At 43.1% G+C, this 17,098-nt stretch overlaps 1 protein-coding gene across 2 annotated transcripts in view; it reads left to right on the top strand.

Annotated features, from left to right (window-relative positions):
* The first annotated feature begins 3,240 nt into the window (after nucleotides 1-3,240).
* Nucleotides 3,241-17,098, top strand: part of CPQ (carboxypeptidase Q) — a 255,379-nt gene continuing 241,521 nt past the window's right edge. The window contains exons 1-2 of one of the 2 annotated variants that reach the window (XM_054985469.1): nucleotides 3,241-3,326; nucleotides 4,300-4,385. The gene's annotated coding sequence lies outside the window, so the exon portion shown is untranslated. Of the gene's footprint in view, nucleotides 3,327-4,299; nucleotides 4,386-4,655; nucleotides 4,675-17,098 lie in introns of those variants that run through there. The other variant, XM_054985471.1, reaches the window with a different exon arrangement.

The following is a 17,098-nucleotide window of genomic DNA, read 5'->3' on the forward strand; positions in this document are numbered from 1 at the left end:
ATTGAAAGCCACCCCCAGAAGAGGCAGCAGAGGGTACAGAAGATATTTTATAGCAGCTGCACTTGTGGAGAACTATATTGTACACCTGCACGGATTACTAAATATGGGACATCCTTGTAAGTGTAAGATCCTGTCAAGGGCCGTGGCCCTCTTCCATTAGCATCAACCATACAGCAGATGGGAGGAACTATCCATTCCTTATAGTTCTTCTCAGGGGTCATTTCATAGAAAAAGAGCTGGAGGAACTCATTAGCATAACTCATTAGCATATGCCATGCCTCTTGCCATCACTGGAAGTGTAAATAATACCAAAAGAGAGAGGCGTGGTGGCATCACTGTTCTGGCATCACTGGAAGTGTGTCATTAGTATAACCGATTTGCATATGCCATACCCCGACATCACCTATTCTGGCTGTTTTGGACCCAATCCTGGCCATTCAGGGCTGAAATTGAGCCCAAAATGGCAAAAAGGGGCTGAAAATGGCAGAAAAGGGGCCCAAAATGGTCAGGATTGGGCTGCTGATGAGCAGGAGAGTGATCCACCACTTGTCAGAGGCCCGATCAAGGCCATTTTGGCCCCAATCCAGGCCGAAATGGGCCCAAAATGGCTGAGAGTCACCCGACATGTGACCTCTTTGGGGAACTGCCGGAACTGCATTCTTGTGCATTCCTCCTTGAAATGAGCCCTGGTTCTTTTTTAACTGTCAACTAAATAACAGCTTTGATACTCATGTCCATAGTGAGTTTGTCTCACAGTGTCATATTTTTAATGCTTTTATTTACTTAGGGCCAAGCTACAGGTGACAAATGACACTTGAACGGCAAGTGAACACTCACGTGTATTCCTCCATTTGCTTGCGCACGTGAGTTTGTTCACTTGCCGTTCAAGTGTCATTCGTCACTTGTAGTTTGGCCCTGAGGCTGTAACTGATATTCACTTTCATGAGGTAATCAAGTTCAACTGAATGATAAAATGTCTTAATTGATGATGTGAAGTAGGTGTAGTGATCAATTTTCTACCTTAGCGACAAAAATAATTTTATTTTGTTTTTTATTTTATACCCTGCCTATTCCCAAAGCACTAGAGGTGGTTAAATTATGTTGAAACCTCACTGCTATATATTTAACAAATGTATAGTTGCCTCGAGTCATGGAGAAACATGGAATATAAGTATTTTAATAAATAAAATATATACATAAAAGGGAAGCAGGCAGAGAAAAGAGTCCTAGGATAAGCTTTTTGCCCGTACCCTGAAACATATTTGTATCTTTCTTCCTTCCATTTTTTAAAAAAAATTAGCTGAACATCTAGCTGAAGAATTCTGGAAAACTCAAAAACATAGTTCTTACATTGGGGTGTGCACGTGCATTGGTTCTAATGAAAGATGTTGCACCACCACTGCTTGCAGCTTGCTGTGTTTTAAGTGCATTACCAGGCCTGCTTCTTAAGTGCTTCTAAACAGCTTAAGCAAAAAGCAAGAAGGGAATTTCAAAAAGTTTTAAGAGCTGCATCATGGGAGATTATTCTTCTCTTCTGGAGCTGTGGAGACCCCAAGATATAGTTTCTGGAATCCAACCTGTAGAAATACATCTGTCTGGAAAATTTACATCTGTTGATGCTGGCGCAGTCAATGCTCCCTCTCCAAGCTTTGTGTTTTATACGTGCATTAGAGGAGCCGGACAGAATTTTGATGTAACTGTAAATCAGATTTGAGTTCAAAATTTAAAAATAATTTCATTTCATAATGGCTGCTATTCTCATGATCTGCACATTTCAACATTGTAAAGTGTACAAAACTGAAGAAGCGAAGCCACCTCAAGAGCTGCACAGTCACTGGTATGCAGCTCACGCTGTTGGAGGAGGTGCCGTAGTCCTTGACTGATTCTTGAAATGGAAAATTGAGTATTTAGTCATTTGGGCTGCACTGGGGACTTTAGGAAGGCTGTTGCAAGGTATGCTCAAACCTGTTTTTATTCCTCCTTTCTTCATATTTGAACAAAATGCATTTGTTTTATCGCAGTTGTTTGCATGACAAAGCTTTTGGCCAGCCAAACTGGGACCAAAGGTTTCTGGGGAGAGGAGGTAGTGTCATAAACTCCTCACTTCTCTGAGCAATGGGAAGTTCTAGGGGCAACACTATCCATGCTTGGCTTTCTTTAGGACTGATGACTGTCTTTGAAATAAGTTTTATTTTGCAAATATACATGTATCAAGGTTACCTGCAAAAGGAGATGAATGGGAGGGAGGGGGGAAGGGCCCTAGAGCTCTGAACTTCAACCTTGGTTGTATAGATCTATGTTCTTCCTTCTCTTCCACCCCATCAAAAAAAAAAAGGAAGAGGGATTTGAAAGGCAAGGCTGATTTGGTCTCTGCATTAGTTTTTTGTTGTTATTATTATAATATTGGAACTTAGGTAGCAAGTCACCTTTCTTTAGGAAATTCTGACTATATCTATTTTATATTTTATTTATTTACTATTTGTTTATTTACTATTTTATATACAGGGATTTTTTTTTCTTCCAGATGTTGCTCAGACCACTCCCACCACTTATTTGACGGGGGCGGGGGGCAGAGAGGCATTATGGCAAACCTTCTGCTTGTTTCCTCGGAAGCAAGCGCCACAGCGTCCAAAAGGACGAACCAGCCCCCCCCATTAGGATTGCGGCTTAACCCCCCCCCCCAGTCTTTAGTTCTGCCATCTGACCTCCCCTCTTCTTGGCTCCTCGCTGGGCTGTAACTAAGGAGGCTCTCCAAAGGCCACAGCGGCTGAACGTTCCCTTTGTGTTCCAGCCAGACCTCTTCAGGTGACGCTGAGGGGTCAGCGGACCTTGCTAGGGGAAGGGCGCGCTCTCGACCTCCTCCTAAGGAGAGGGGATGGAGCAGCCGGTGTAGTCACCCCAGCCGAAAACCAGGAGTCCTCTGCTTCTCAAACAACCCTACTGGCGGCCAGAAGTGGCAAAGGCGGCTGCAGGGCCGAGCAAGAGCAAGCGCCCCTCCAAAGGCCTTCAACACGGGGCAAGAGGAGAGCGCCGCTTCATTGCTTCACGTATCTAGCGCTTGCAGCCTTACAGAGCCAAAATACGTCCCCGTCTTCCCGTCTAATAGACATACGTAAACGCTTGGAGGTTGAAATTAAGGAGCCATGCGAGAAAGGCGGTCCTAGAAGGTTAGAAGAGAGGTATTTGTACCTTTAAGAGAAGCCACCTCCCTTCAGAAAGTGTTATGTGCTGACTGTTGCTCTTCTTCCGAGTTTTTAGGGGGCGGACCGTTTGGAGCGAGGGATACCGATGATCACTGCTAGTGAGACTCTTGCAGACGTAAAAAGGTTTATCTGAACCCCCTTTTAATTTAGCCCTGTTCCTGTACCTCACACAGCCCCTGAAGTTTTCCCCGCCGTTTATCTATGCTTCTTGCATGCACAATTTCTGTGTTGCATTGCTGCGAAAGGCATAAGAGCAGGGCCAGAAAACAAAGGGTCAGGCTTCATAAGGTTCTTGGTGCAAAACTATGGGTATTTGTGGTTTCATAGAGCACCATTGACTTAAGAAACCCATAGGAAAAAGGTTTGACCGTGTACTTTGTTTACATATTACATTTTCGTCCCTGACAGGACTCCCTTACCAGAAAAGTCAAAACTCAGTAGGCAAAGCTTTTTTGTGAGAGCTGAATTTCTGCCTACTCCAGTTCTACCTGCACAATTCTTGCTTGTTCCTTACAGGACCCTTGCTGTGTAGTCCCTACTTGGGCTAAATTTATTTAGACTTTTAAAAATAAGAAACTAGGTGGGCAGCTGTGTTAGTCTGCAGTAGAACAGCAGGGTTTGAGTCCAGTGGGCACTTAGAGCCCAACAAACTTTTCAAAGTGAAAGCTCGCCAAGGGAGCTCTTGACACTTGAAAACTTACAGTCTGAAAATCTTGTTGGTCTATAAAGGTCCTACTGGACCCAAATCCAAAAATTCAGAAAAAAGAGATTAATTTATGCTCCATTTTTAACATTCCTTAAGGGAATATACTACAAGATCAGTAGGCATGACCTTAACTGTAATTTATATGGAAAACAACACAAATAATTTCTCTCTTCCCAACTTTATTGGAAATCCATGGCTTGCATTCGGAAGAGAAAATAACATAGCTAGATACACGGAATGATGTCTCAATAAATTATACACAGAAAAGTAACAGCTTTTTTTTTTTAATCCCAGTATCTGCCCTTCTGGCTTATCCTTTGACCTGTGTTGTGAAGTGTAGGAAGTCCTTTCACACCAAGTTAATTCTGTATTCTGTATTTTGTACCAAAGCCGCCTTCTCTTTCCCTGCAAATACTGTTTGAACCTGATTGCTCTCCCATTTGTGCCTGGTGAGGAGTCTTCCAGCAAAACCCTCTGTAAGTATCTCGTTATTACAGCAGAGTTCCAGATTTCATTTTGATACTGTGATTATTTTTAAAACAGAGAGAACAGCAGGGGGGTATAGGAGTTTTTTAAAAAAACCCAGTGGCTGGCTCCAGAGTTCCAGTTTCTGTGGAATGTTATTCACATCATTAGAATGTTGATAAGTGTTGTAATGTTGCATATCTGCACAGGGATACATGGAGGACATGAACTTCTGCTCTGAAAAGGTTTATCTGAAAATAGAAATGCAACAGGAAGCAGAGGATGTAAGAAGAGGTTCTGGTGTGTTTAATTTTGTTAAGACATTATAGAAGGTTTGATAGCAGCACTGTGCAATGAGATTGTAGGCAGAACTAAATTTAGTTAAACCGAACTATGGGTCCTGCAGATTCCTTATGAATTTGCATGCTTTATAGTAAGATTTTTTTCTTCTTATATTAGTTTAATTGGCATTGCTAGTATACTTTTTTTAAAAAATTAAAAAAGAAGAGAGATACAGACAGCAAACTAGGAGGATCAGGAGAGAATCCTAATAGCCAAGCAGGCTTATCAGAGTCAACTCAGATGAGGTACCAGGAGTTCCATGTTTAGAGCTCCCAGTTGTGTTTGGTTTTTGAGTTTGGATTGGATCTGGTGTAAGTATGAGAAGGCTTAAGCCTTTTTAAAGAGGGGGCTATGGCTCAGTGGAAAAGCCTCTGCTTTGCATATAGAAGATCCTATGTTCAATCTCCAGTATAACTATATTTTAATACCTGCTTTTTGATCTTTAGTTCACCTCCTCCTTCTGTTATCTTAAACTTTTACCTCAGGAGGGCCCTGATCATGACCAACATTCCTTTTATTCACACTTAATACAAAACTTCATGTGTTCTCTACTTCACCCACGCATATACCTCAAGAATTCCTTCCCTTTGGAGTTTGAGCTCCGCTGCTAACTTCATCTGTGGCATTTTGCCCTGTTTCTGTGACCTATATATTGCTGCTTCCCCAAAGGCTTTCACTGCTATCAAAGGCTTTTGCCTTAAATCTCTTCTGTTTAACTGGTATTATAGGAAGTCTTATTATATCTGGTAGTGTGACAGAACAGTCAGCAGGTGGGTATGGCTGTGAGATAAAAGGGGATCCTTTTAAAAAAAAATCAAAAGTAGAATTTTTGATTTCTACTTTTATAACTAAGGATATAAGACTAACAGGATAAATACTTCTCTTATCCACAGAGATGTAGATTAGTTCAAACCTTTCTACACAGCTTGCTTGACCTAGATAGAATGATTTCAGTCCAATCAAACTCTTCATGAAAGTGGTGGTGGTGGTGGTGGTGAGGAATGTGGTGAGAAGCAATGTGCCAAGTATATGGTATGGTTTGGAAACAGCTGTGCTTCCCTTGCTTGAAAATTTGCATGTATGTCCTAGAGCCAAAATGAATAGTATTGATTACCAGACCTGGTTGGATAGCTCAACGAGCAGAAAGAAAGGAATTCTCCTCCTTGGTGGTACTTCTGCATGCAAATCCTGTGCATATTGACTTGTAAAGAAGTTCTGCCGAATTTATTGTTGTATAGTCTTCATGCCCTTGGCCCAGCATACCTACAGGACTGCCTCCCTCCCTATGTACCTCCATGGAAGCCTTGCTCATCTGAACAGGGTCTCTTGCAGGTGCCAGGCTGCACATGGGCGAAATCAACAGCAGCCTGCATACAGGCTTTCTCTGTGGTGGCTCCTACCCTGTGCTTGAGGAGGTCAGGAGAGTGCCCACTCTCTTGGCTTTGTGCAAATGATGCAAAACTGAATTATTCAAAAAGGCTTTTTACTCAGATAAGAGGGAAGTATTGTAGGGAGTGGTGTCAGATGCTTTGCTAATGAGTTAGGGGCCATAAACTTCACCACTATGTTGCCTTGCATATTATTTGTTGCTTTGAATATGCACTCCTGTACTACCTATGCTTCATGTTATTTAATGTCAGTCCTAGAATTGACTATGTTCTGTTTCAGCAATTCTTCAACTTTGTATTGGATCCTTGCTAATGCTATATTTTTGTAAAATCCTATGACATTGTTTGCGGAAATGTCCTTGACACTGTATGGAAGTGTCCTTGATATTGTATGGAAATGTCATTGATACTGATTGTACTAATCTCACACTATGTAATCCGTCTTGAAACTCAGTGAGAAAGGGGGACTGTAAATGACATCAATAAATAATAATAATAACAACATTCGATTTATATACCGCCCTTCAGGACAGCTTAATGCCCACTCAGAGCAGTTTACAAAGTATGTTATTATTATTCCCACAACAAACACCCTGTGAGGTGGGTGGGGCTGAGAGAACTCCAGAGAGCTGTAACTAGCCCAAGGTCACCCAGCTGGCTTCAAGTGGAGGAGTGGGGAATCAAACCCGGCTCTCCAGATTAGAGTCCTGTGCTCTTAACCACTACACTAATAAATAAATAAACACTACCAAGCAATTGTATATAGGAATGAAGTTTATAGAAGTCTGCCTACCATCTCCCTCCCTTGGTATTAAGGTCAATACTCCAGAAGCTGCTCTTGCAATGTGTGATAATTCTGTTTAATGCTGTAAGAAGCAAAACATTTGATTTTCATTATTCACTAATTCCCTTTGAAAGACAGTATAGACTCCCTCACCCCCTCCAATTTCTGTGAAAGCGGTATTTTATTGATGCTGTTCCCTTTGGTGTGAAATTGAGGAAATCAGAATTCTGGTTTGTTAAATGCCAGAACATGCATCATACATGATGTCTACTTGATAGGAGAGCAGGGATTTCTTAGAACTGAAGTAGTGATTTATTTTGGCAATTTGTAAATAATGTGTTTGCACATGTACTGTAATTTAAAAAACGTCCCACCATTCTAGATATATTAATAAGCTTGCACCCAAAAAAGGTTGCAAGTTTATCGTGAACCATAACGTCTGTGCCAAGTGTGCTCTCTATTGTTCATGGAAACAGAGCCCTGAAAACAGCTCTCCTGCACATGAGTAATAGGAGGCCTTTGTGTTAAAAACAACAACAACCGTTACCAAAATGTGAAGTCAGCAGCAATAGGTGCAGCTAAACTCTCTTAGCTGCCCAAACAGCTGTGAGCAATACCATTGTTAGCTCAGCAGTACCATTGTTAGCTGCCATCTTTTGTGGATGAATAATTGCCTGTTTTCCTATCCTCCAGCAGTACGAGGAAGGTTTCTCTCTCTCTTTCAGGCAGGGGAAAGTGAGTGTCAATATTCAAAGCACTCTGACTCTGCAGAGTTGTAGCATCTACTAGACAAATGGGACATAGTCCCAGGTGCTAGGCTTGCTTTGGAGGGATGTTCAAGACAAGCAGCCAGCTCCAGTGTATAAGTAACATTTGGGAGCTGCTGTTTGGTTCCCCTTCTCCTGCAGCAGTATCTTTATACTGGAATAATTTATTGTGTGAACATTGGCTAAAGCCTGATTGCTCCCTTTCCAGGGTATTTCTGTCCAACAACATGTAGCCGGTTTTACAATAAGTAGCAGAACCAGGAACAGTTCTGTGGTTTCCTCGCATGGCTGAGTAGATGTGATTTACTCATGAAATCTAATAAATCTAATTAAAAAAATCTGCATGTGCATACCTGTGCATTACTCAGTGCATTACTCAGTGGCACAGCACATGCTTTGCAGATAGGGTTGCTAGGTCTTCCTTTCAACCGGTGGGAGGGTAGGGGGCACCTTGGGTCAGTCACAGCTTTTTAGAGCTCTCTCAGCCCCACCCACCTCACAGGGTGATTGATGTGAGGATAATAATAACACACTTTGCAAACCGCTCTGAGTGGGCATTAAGTAGTCCTGAAGGGTGGTATATAAATCGAATGTTGTTATTATTATTATCATCATGTGTATGTGCAGCTTTCCCGAATGATTGTTAGGATAGCATCTAACTCTGTTTGCCAACAGCCTCAGCCATAAATATTTTAATCTCACAACCAGCACCCATAGGGTTTATCAGGATAGTTCCCATTATGAGAACAGTCCATCCTGACCCAAGCTGCAAGCCCTTCACCATGATATAGTCTATGTCATTTCAGGAATAAAATAGATTTTTTCTTTCACAACTTCATGAGTGTATAGAAAATGGGATTGTTGGTGGCATGTTGCAAGTTTGTACTGGTCCCAAAGAAATGATCTGTGGGTCCAGCTTCCAACAATTACATTCTGCTTTGACTGTGTGAGAGGGCATCAGGCATTGGGCACATACAGACACTGATGTGATAATTGACAATGGGAAATACAGTTAGAATAGAAAAACTTACTCTGCTCATTCCATTCGTGTTACAGTTAATTGGAAAACTTGAGGAACAGAATTCAAGTTTCTAACCATTTGCAAGACTAAAATATGTACTCTAACAATAAAATGATAAATTTGGCATGTGTTTTGATTTTGGAAGAGGGCACTACCTCTTATTTGTGCCAAGGGGGTACATGCAAGCCTAGTCAGGTTTTACTGCCTGAAAGCTACTACACCTGAGATTAATGACTTGAATGTAGGACCAGCTATCATATTGTGCAACTGAATTAAGGACATTGGGAAAACAAATGGCATGAATTATTGGCTTGGCAGTCAGAATATGGAACAATTTATGTCTTTCAGTAAGCATTGTGATTCAACATGCTTATAAGTGCCTTCATGTTTACAGATAGAATGAGCTGCCCTCATATGAAAATGGTTGAGATTTTGGCATCTATAGACTGATATTAAAATGTTTTGGAGAGTTCAGCCATTTCAAGTGCTGTTGGTTAAAAAAATCAGATCCTTCTAGTTAAAAACTTGAGTTCTCATCAATGGTTAAATGAAAATGGCCAAGAAATCTGCTGCCTTTGATGTAGTAGACTTGTTGAAATATTTGGAGGCAGAAGTAGGTATACCATTGACTCAGCTGATCTGGCTGCTTGGATCTGTATCGGTAACGTCAAGAACAGACTAGTGTAACGTACTCTACATAGGTCTCCCCTCAAAGTCAACTTGAAAGCTCCAGGTAGTGTAGAATGCTGCTGCTTAGTTATCATCAAGAACTAGGCAGTGGATGCATATAACACCCATTCTGCAGTCAGTCCATTGGCTGCCTATTAGTTGCTAGGTTCTTTAAAAGTACTGCCCATCACATAAGATGCCCTTCAAGGGCTTGGACCCTCATACCTGCACAATTGCTTCTTGCCCTATGCTCTGCCACAACTTCACTAATCTGAACAGGGCCTTTTACAGGTTCTGCCCTGCAAATGGGCAAGATCAACAATTGCCTGTACATGTGGCTACTTTGTACTGGCCTCCACCCTATGAAATGGCCTGCCTCAGGAGGTCAAGAAGGCGCCTGTACTTTTGTCATTCCCCAAACAATGGAGAGCATTTTTATAAAGGAATAGGGCTGAATTATAATACAATGATTCAGAAAGTCATTTCAGTAAAAGGAACTATACTACTAATATGTATTATCTGTTGCTGTATGTTTTTAGCTCGCTCTCACTGTGTCATATCTCTACTTGTGTGATACCATTTATTGCATTGTTTAAAATGTCATGTTTGCAACCACACCCAAAAAATTAAAGCTATAAAAACCGACATTTTAAACTGGAACAAACAACAGTCCTCCTGGTACGATAGATTTCACTTAATTAAAGCTTTTATTCTCCCTAAACTAATCTTTCTATTTCATGCAATACCTATCTCATTCCCCCAAAGCATGATAAATCAATGGCAAACAATGCTTAACAACTTCCTTTGGAATGACAAAAAACTGAGAGTATCGTTTTATGTACTCAGACAAAATACTAGTAATGGTGGTTTTAAATACCCAGACATATCACTATATATGAATGCCATTTGACTTGAAAAATTATAAGACCCAGCTTGGACCCAGATACTAGAACTTCTCTAAACCCCCATGTCTCTCCAAGAAATTTTATGGAGTAAAAATAATCTTCGTCCAATTCAAATCAATGACAATATATTTTTGACAAATCTACTTAAAACCTGGGATAAATTCAGACCAAAAGTAACTCCTAACATATCTAGATTGGTTCCCTCTAGGAAATAAAAAATCAACCCGTAACCAATAGAAACTATTTGACAACAAAAGACTAATTGATATAGCATCACACAAAGGTTTATTAACTAAAATTGAACTAGGAAAAAAATGGAAAACACCATACCTTGGTTCACCTACTTGCAATTATCACACATGGCGTACCAAATCAATTTAACGTAAGCCAAAAACTACATTTGAAGAGATCCTAGATTCTAATGAAAAAAAGAAAGGAACCATCTCAAAAATTTGCAAAATTCTTACTGATATAAACGAACCAGAAATGTTTAAATGTCAAAGTAAATGGCATCAAGATTGTAATATAACTATAACTGAAGATCAATGGAAAGAAATTTGGACCTATGGACTATTTAACTCCCAAGAAATAAATACAAAATTTCAAACTTTCAAAATTATGACACGGTGGTACTTAACACCAAAAAAATTATCAGTAATTTACTCTTCTAGCTCACCCTCATGTTGGAAGAAGTGTATCAGCATTGGATTTTATGCACATTGCTGGTGGCAATGCCCAATTCTTAACAAATTTTGGGAAGAAATCATACAACAAATTGAACAAATAACAAAGTACAAAATCCCATAACAGCCTCAATTAATATTTTTAAACCTATGGCAAAATATTGAGATTCCAGCAATAAGACGTGACCTAATAAACAGCCTGCTAGTAGTAGCAAAGACACTGATAGCCTCAAATTGGAACAATCAAACAGCCCCTACATCAAAACAATGGCTTTTAAAAGTATGGAATCAAATTATTACTGAAAAAAATTATAGATAACTTGCAACAAGATGCCATGCCTACAAGGTCAACTAAATTTTTTGAAAAATGGTAGCCCTTTTTTGAATATATCAATAGAGAAGAGATACAGTCTCCGAAACAATTATATCAAAACATTCTTAATCAGTAAACATAATTACCAAATATTGTGTATATAGTTAATGTTGTCAAGTTGTCAACCACAAGCCACATAACAAATAGCTTAAGCTGTGTTAATATCCATGTCTCGATACAAGTTGTAAGTTGCATGTTTTTGTGTTCTGTATAAAAGTTATAATAATTTTTTAAAAAGATAAAATGTCATGTTTAGTACTTATGCCTTGCTTCAGATTTCTTTAATCCTAGTCCTGTTTTAATGTTTATTGGACATCTCATCCTGTTGATTGTACTGATTTACATTATTTAATCTGTCTGGAATTTCAGTGAGAAAGGTGGGGTATAAAAACAAATAATAAATAATAGACTGCAGACTAGACATAAAGGCTGCAATCCTAATAATGCTTTCCTTGGAGTAAGTCTCATGAATAAAATGGGACTTGCTTTTGAGTAGACCTTAGGATGGCTCCTATACTATACCTTGGTCCACCTAGAAAACGTGTGCAGTTTTCTTCTTACTAGCTGTTAATAATAACTGCACTTATTTTCTGTTGCTACCCTTATATGGCTGTTCAATCATCCTCAGTCTCATCAAAGGCATTTTCAGTCATGGCACCAACTATTTAGAATGGTTAGTTGGAGGTGGGGGAGAAGAGGTCTACACTGTTGGCTTTGAGGAGCAGTTGCAAATCAGTCTTGTTTCAGAGGGCTTCTGTTGAATAAGAAAGTGAATCAGAGGTGGGCTGGATGTATGTTAGCATTTTATTATCCTATATAAAAGGGAAACTGTATTCCTGACAGTGCACCTCCTACTCTGGTGTGCCTCCAGAGGGCACTGCTGTGGAGGGAAGCCCAGATGAGGCAGCCCGTCCCTCCAGAGAGCACACCGTGGTGGGAAGCCCAGGCTGGGATCAGGTGCAGTGCAGGCATCAATGCCCCTCCTTCAACTGGCTGGGATCAGGCCTGGAGCAGGAAGCAATGCCTGCCTGCCCCTTCACCCAGCTGGGATCAGGCACAGAGCATGCGGCAATGCTGGCTCCCCCCTTCACCCAGCCGGGATCAGAAGTGGAACAGGTGGTAATGCCCACTCTCCCTTCAAGTCGCCAGAAACACGCACAGAGCATGCTGCAATGCCTGCCCCCCCCCCTTCATCCAGCCGGGATCAGATGCGGAGCAGGCAGCAGTGCCCGCTCCCCTTCACCTGGACGGAATTAGGCGCAGAGCAGGAGGTAATGCCTGCCTCCCTTCACCTGGACGGGATCAGGAGCAGAGCAGTTGGCAATGCCCTCCCCCCTTTACTGAGCCGGGATCAGGCATGGAGCAGAGGGCAATGCCTGCCCCCCCACCTTCACCTGGCCGGGATCAAGAGTAGAGCAGGTGGCAATCCCTTCCCCCTGCCTTTACCTGGCCGAATTCAGGCACAGAACAGCCAGTAATGTCCAACCCCTCTTCACCTGGCCAGGATCAGGAGCAGAGCAAGCTGCAATGTCCACCCCTCACCTTTACCCACCTAGGATTAGGCACGAAACAATGCCTACTCCCCCTTAACCTGGCTGGAATCAGGCGGCAATGTTCTCCCTCCCTTCACCTGCCCAGGATCAGGAGCAGAGCTGGTGGCAATGCCTGCCTACCCACCCCTTCCAGAAGGTGAAGGGAAGGTGACAGATCCTTTGGGAGCCGAAGTGGAAATAAACAAAGCCCCTGAGCAGCGATGTTTGCATATTCTGTGGAGAGGGGAAATTGAGAAAGCCTTTCTGATCTGTCTTTTAGAACTCGTCTTCCTGGTTTACATTGTGCCTCTCTTCACTTGAGCATCCTTGTGAAATTCATCTTGTTTAGGGAGACTCTTAGTCTCTTGCAATGAAAATCCCACCAGGGGTTGCCATAAGTCAGCTATGACTTGAGGGTACTCTCCATCAACATGAGTCATGGTGGTGTTTTATGATTACTTTTCTTGTACTGCTTTTAGCTGTGTTTGTGCTGACACATATTCTGTGTAAGACACGTTGGTATCCTTCTTTTAGAAGGAAAAGGTTTTAAGGGTTTTAAATAAAACATAACTTAAGAAAGAAATGTTTTTAAAAATTTATTTTATTTTATTAATTTATCTTATTTATAGTCCGCCTTTCTCACTGAGACTCAAGGTAGATTACACAGTGTAAGTCAGTATCATAACAGCTGGGACATCCAATACACACTACAATAGGGTATGGATTGCAGAAATTTGAAAATGAGCATAAATCCAAATACAGAGATGAAATGTTGCTGGAAAAAAACATAATTAATTTGACATGGACCATTAGATGATGCGGAAACTACTCTGTAGGAACATATCTACATCAATAGGCAGTATCTAATAGTTTAGTCTGAAGTCCCTGTCCCTTTACCACATCATCTCTTTGAGCCATTTCTTACAGCATGGCCCTATTACCTGAGTAAAAAAGCCCTCCTGAATAATTCAGTTTTGCATATTTTGCAAAGGTAGCTGACTTGAATTAGTGATTGATTTATGATGGTCATTACATGATTTTAGCAGCCAAGCTGGGAAGGATCTTGAAAAATTCATGAAATTTTTAAACCATCCGATGAAAAACATTGAGATCTTACTTTCTGTAAGCTAAACTGGAGCGTTAACATCACAGTGGAAGAAAATAGGCAACTGCACAAAACAAAAGATTTTCCATTTCCAACCACATGTTCTCATGGGGGTATAGTTGCTGGTGCCCTGGTAGGGGAGGGGGATTCCACGCTCCCAGCTTCCTCCCCCTCCCCCCCCACAACCACTCACCTGGCTGATGGGGGAAAAGGCATGGAAATGGGCCTCCTGGGGCGCGTTCTTGGCGCGGTGCTATGAGGTTACTCCCAGAAGCAACGTCATTATGCAGGCCCCAGGAGTGGTCCTGGGCTTTACACTGGGCTGATTCAGCCCATTCGAGGGCCCATATTGGTCTGGGGGGAGGCCTGGAAGCACTTCTGGGGCCTGTGCAGTGATGTCACATTGAACTTCCGGGGCCTGTGAAGTGATGTCATCACGCTGCTCCAGGAGTGTGCACATGTGAGGATGTCCAACAGGTAAGTTTCTCCCTCCCAATGGGTAGGTAAGGGCACCTGGCAATCCTACTTGATTGATTAGATTTTTAGCCCACTGTCCCCGCAAGCAGGCTCAGGGCGGGTTACAACCATAAATAAAATACAACGGATAAAAACAATAAAATGAGATTAACTACAACATGAATTTCAGTTTTCCAGATGGGGCACCTTCCCCCTTTCCCTGCCTTCCCCTACACCTTCCCCTACACAAAGGAAAAAAGGGAAGAAAAGAGTGGAGATGTGGGTTGAGGAAACTCTAAATACCCAAGCATAGGGGGCAGATGGACCATATGGCCCCCCCACTGGTAGGAGACCAGCAGAGAGGCTAATTAGATGGATCCCGTGCTGGCCTCAACCATATGCCTGGCGGAACAACTCTGTCTTTCAGGCCCACCGAAAAGATATGAGATCTTGGGAGGCTCAAGTGTCTTCCAACAGAGAGTTCCACCAGGTCAAGGCCAGCCAAGGACAGAAAACGCCCTGGCCCTAGTCGAGGCCAGCTAAGCCTCCCTGGGGCCAGGGTCCACCAGTAGGTGTTTACCTACAGATCTGAGAGCTCTCTGATGGAGAGGCAGTCCCTCAGGTATGCTGGTCCCAGTCCTTTTAGGGCTTTATAGGTCAGAACCAAAACCTTGAACCTGATCCAGAACTCCATGGGGAGCCAATGCAGCTGTTTCAGAGTTGGAGTCATATGTACCCTGAAAGAAATTCCTGTTAAGACATGAGCAGCTGCAATTTGGACCTGCTGCAGTTTCCGGGTCAGACCCAAGGGAAGCCCTGTGTAGAGCAAGTTACAGTAGTCTAATCTGGAGGTGACCGTTGCATGGATCACTATTGTTAGGTCATGGGTTGAGAGATAGGAGACAAGCTGCCTGGCCTGCCAGATATGGAAAAAGGCAGTTTGGGCAGCTGCCTTGACCTGGGCCTCCATTGACGAGGAGTCCAGCGTCACATCAAGGCTCCTGACCAATGGAGCGGGCACAAGTGGTGCCCCATCAGAGGCCGGGAGCTGGATCCCCATATCTACACCCCCACGGCCCAATTACAGGACCTCTGTCTTTGTGGGGTTCGACTTCAGTCTGCTCTGCTTCACCCATCCAGACATGGCTCCCAATGCTCTAACTAGGGAATCAGGAGGAGAGCCAGGCCAGCTATCCAACAACAAGTACAACTGGGTGTCATCCGCATATTGATGGCAACCCAGTTCGATACTCCATGCCAGCTGGGCATGTAGAGATTAAACAACAACAAGGAGAGTAACGCCCCCTGCAGGACTTCACACACCAAGATTGTCGCGCTGATAACCTCTCCCCCAGCACCACACTCTGTCTCTGACCGTGGAGAAAACAGACAAGCCACTGCAAGGCAGTCCCTCGAATCCCCACATCGGCAAGGTGGTGTGTCAACAATTCATGGTCTACCGTGTCGAACGCTGATGAGAGGTCTAGCAACACCAGCAGCACTGACTTCCCTCGATCTAGATGCCTGTGGAGATCATCTGTGAGGGTGACCAACACTGTCTCAGTCCTGTGGCCCAGGCGGAAACCAGACTGAAATGGGTCCAAGATCGATGCATCTTCCAGGAAACCCTGCAGCTGCTCCACCACCGCTCGCTCAGTCACCTTACCTAGAAACAGGAGGTTCGAGACTGGGCGGTAACTGGATGGATCAGTGGGGTCCAAAGTTGGCTTTTTCAGGAGAGGCCTTATTACGGCTTCCTTTAATGCCCCGGGAAACCTCCCGAAGCTTAGTGATAGTTTAATAATGGCCTCCAACAGGGCCCTCAGTCCATCGATACTGGCAACCAGCCTAGAGGGGCAGGGGTCCAGTGGGCATGTAGTGGGCCTCACCAGCTACAGGATCCTGTCAGCATCCTCCTGGAAGACTAGACCGAAGTGATCCAAGATTGGGCCAGAAAACGGCCAAGGGGTATCAACTCCAGTTCCCTTACTGTATCAACCGTGGCCAGCAGGTCGTGGCGGAGAGGCAAGACTTTATTCACAAAAAAGCTCCAAAAGCCTCACAGCTAATAGCCAAATTTCTAAGTTGGCAGCCTCCCTGCGAGAGGGAGACCAAGGACTGAACAACTTGAAATAATTTCGCTGGGCGTGAGCTAGCAGATGCTATTGAGGCAGCATAATAGCATATAGCATTCTTTGTTGCCTTCACAGCCACCTCATAGGCCTTCATAAACGCTCTATAAGATGATCTTACCTCTTTGCTCTGATTCTGCTGCCACACTCGCTCCAGCCAACTCAGCTCCCGCTTCAACCATCGTAGCTCCTCCATGTACCAGGGGGCTAGTCTGGCATGGGAACAGAGAAAGCGAAAGGGGCCGATTTCATTGATGGTTTTGGAGAGACGGCCATGCCAGTCCTCCACCAGCTCATCTAATGAACTGCCAGGGGGCATCAGATCCCATAGAGCATTCTGGAAACAAATTGGATAAATTAGTCTCTGTGGGATAGCATAAATCAGCTCACCGCCTATGCAGGAAGGGGATGGCATACCCAGATGAGCCCTCAGAACAAAGTGGTCCGACCATGGCAGCGCCTCAGTGGCATCAAGGTCCATCTGAATCGCTGTCCCAAAGATCAAATCTAGTGTGTGGCCCACTTGATGCGTGGGAGCTGAAACAAATTGGGAGAGCCCTAGTGCTG

This window comes from Eublepharis macularius, chromosome 7, assembly GCF_028583425.1.
Source record: "Eublepharis macularius isolate TG4126 chromosome 7, MPM_Emac_v1.0, whole genome shotgun sequence".
In the NCBI taxonomy this organism is placed as follows: Eukaryota; Metazoa; Chordata; class Lepidosauria; order Squamata; family Eublepharidae; genus Eublepharis; species Eublepharis macularius.